The sequence below is a fragment of the Saccostrea cucullata genome, unplaced genomic scaffold (assembly GCF_032062105.1).
Source record: "Saccostrea cucullata isolate Sc308-1 unplaced genomic scaffold, CSIRO_AGI_Scuc_v1 ctg20933, whole genome shotgun sequence".
Lineage (NCBI taxonomy): Eukaryota > Metazoa > Mollusca > Bivalvia > Ostreida > Ostreidae > Saccostrea > Saccostrea cuccullata.
In genome coordinates, this window is record NW_026936225.1 from 1 (window position 1) to 3,315 (window position 3,315).

General features: G+C 32.9%; 1 pseudogene; it reads left to right on the plus strand.

Annotated features, from left to right (window-relative positions):
• Window positions 1–339: 339 nt before the first annotated feature.
• On the plus strand, window positions 340–2,671 carry LOC134245019 (complement C1q-like protein 3; annotated as a pseudogene).
• Window positions 2,672–3,315: the final 644 nt, after the last annotated feature.

The window sequence follows — 3,315 nt, forward strand, 5'->3', positions numbered from 1 at the left end:
CATATGAAAGAAAGAAATGTTACAAAAAAGTATAAACTAGTTTATTCACTCCAAGGCATCAAAAATGATAGAAAACTTAAATCTTAATAGACTGGATAGCAAAAATATAAATTATTTATAAAAATCATAAACTAAAAGATATATGAAATTTTGAAGATCTTATTGTGATCCTTTACTGTAACAGATGTACTATGCCTTATCATATAAATAGTTCCTGAGGTTTAACGTGTTATTCTCATTTCTTTTATAACTTTTTGAAAACAAATCAAAACAAGATGACAAATCTTCAAGTAGTGATGCTGATACTACATTTGGTGAAATATTATCATCCTGTGTCAGGTGGGACACTGTCAGACACCCCAACAAAGCTTACTGCATAAAGTCCTTGATCTACAGAAATGCAAGGCTACAGTTACACTGGACTCTACAGCTCTGAAGGAACTGATCAAACTCTCAACATCAGGTACATATGAACCTTTAAATAGGAAATTTAGGACCTACTTAAGTGTTTCATTGACAGCTACATTTGTTTGTTTGTTGTTTAACGTCCCTTTTGAGAATTTTTCACTCATATGGAGACACCACTACTTGTTGTTGGAGGGTTCATAATTTGGATATCCTCATAATTTCACCTATACTCGACACTCTCGGCTATTGACCAGTGAGGGATCTTTTTCAAGCTAGCAAATACTGCGGCACAGGATCTTGATTTATTTGGTCTTATCCGTAGGACCGGTCTGCACGACCCACAGTGAAATTCGAACCCGCGAGGTAAGGATCAACTCCTTATTTCGCCACTCTAGACAGACGTTCTACCACTGCGCCACGCGGACGACCAGATGCATTTGAAAACAAAAGTCTGGAATCACAGGACGGATGAAAGTAACGAACTCTGAGAATCTGAATGATATTTTTTCAGCTAAATGAAATGAAATATAATGCTTTATGGTATATTATATAATGACATTGATCTATTTACAAATGGAACAGATACATACGAGGGGTGATCAAAAAGTTCGCGAACTATCTCTATATCTACAAAACCACAATTCAGATTAGAATGAAATTCGGTACGCACATAGCCATACACAAGGTCTATAAATAGCATATGCTGAATAAAGTTTTTATCCTTGTTTGTGACGTCACAATGTGAAAATGACGTCACTATGGTCACTTGTGACGAAAATTGGTTGTCTCAGTCTAACTCTTTCAACAAACGACTGTACAATTTATTGTATATCTTAGAAATCCCTCTGCTGTATCATATAATAATTTGTACACAGTATATTAAGATAAATGAGTTCCTATAAATTCAATTAACGATTGGCTTTATTAAAGGAAGGCAGATGGTTAAATATGATACTTGTCATCTTGCCCAGTAAAAGCAAGTTTGAAAAGATACGTGTTTTTAATTAAGCAATTTGCTATCAAAGACCTCCAATTTACACTTTGAAAAATAATTAAATATTTGAACAATTGTATAATCATTAAAGACCTAAGATATCGTTTACTTTAGATTTTAAACATATTAGATATGATAAAAAGGAGGCATCCAATCTCTATCGACCTTGAAGAAAGGTCTTTCCCGAGACGAAAGATTTGTGTTTTAATGGTCGCCATGCTTATTTTTGAAAAGGATATTCTTATCGACCCATTCTGTTGCCAATTTGACCATTTTCAACAAATAAACTGTTCTTGTCAAAAAAATTAACTCACATGGAAAGAAATATAAAACTCTGAAAAATCTTTCAACTTTTGTGACAAAACGCTACGGAGGGGGTACGTGACCGCCAATACCACGTGATTCACGCGGGTGCAGAACGGTGATTGATGTGCATTAAAATTGGAGAGGATCAATTTAAAATATAATTAACATTGAAACCAAATAGTGTTTTTTTTATGGAAGTTATTTAATTAGTTCGCGAACTTTTTGATCACCCCTCGTAAATGAGAGATAAATAATATTCAAAATACAAAAAAAAAAAAAACAAGAACAACAAAGGAGTTCAATGTCACTGATCTCTGGGTAAAGGTTCATTCTGACATAAAGTCAAATGAAGATAGTTAAATGAATGAACCAAACTAAAAAATAAGGCTTTTGTACCTTCTTTGGTTTATGATAACCTGAATATAAAAAAATTAATTATTTTGCATTCTGATTATTTTTGTATTGATGTAGATATATGATGAACATTGTTTCAAATTGCAGACAAAGTATATGCAGATTCCTTGAATCACAAAAAGAGAGTTAGTTTCTCTGTCTATATTGGGAACAAAATTCTTACATTTGGAAAAGGACAGAACGTTAAATATGATGGGATTTTGACAAACGATGGTAATGGATATGATGATAGAACAGGAGTATTTGTGTGTCCAGTGGCGGGAACTTACATGTTCGTTGCTGATACGCTCACCGTTGCCGAGACTGGGCTTGCTATAAAAGTAAACAAGCAAACAGTAGGAAGAGTGTTTAGGGCAGCTCACAAAGGAAATGACTGGGGCCAACAAGCAGAACTGTGAATAGTTATTCTAAAGCGTGGTGACCATGTCAAAGTTGATAATTACTGTCATTGTGTAAATGTTCAAATTTATAACAGTGGGCACTCTGGATTTACTGGAACACTACTTTACTAACAGAAAAAACCAATAAAATAAGAGTTTGTGCAGTCATAATGATTTTAAAGAAAAGGACATATATACATTATGTAATAAAATTCAATAATAAAGAAAACATGTTATTTTTGCGATGTACTTGTTCATCAGCAAAAGTCAAAATTCACTGGCTTTCTGATATAAAGTGTTGACACTTTGTCAGAATGGATAGAATGTACATATATCAGATCCATGTTAAAATCGCGTATTAAAAGATTGAGGGACAATATGAAAACCACCTATCCTTCTGTATTCAATAATCCAGATGTGAAAAAAGAATAAGATACTAGATTTCATGATCAGTACGTACTGGTACCTGCTGAGAAAGCAGGTAACATTGTCTTTGTTTGTATGGCTCATTATATAAATTATAGTTTCGAAGAAATTCGATTTAATTCTACAAGTGATACTATTAATCCAACTTATACTAATAGTTCCCTTTCTGGGGAAGAAATTCTTCAAAATCATATGTCAGTTTTTTTTAATAATAATTTTAATATCCCGAAGAACCAAAATGAATTTGAATTACCATATATATATTGGATTCCGAAACTTCATAAAAATCATTACAAACTAGAGCAAAGCTCGTTGCAAAGCAACAAGTAGGTCTTCCGTCCTGTTTGACCGGAAGTAAATTTTATCTTTTTAAAAAAAAAAAAAAGA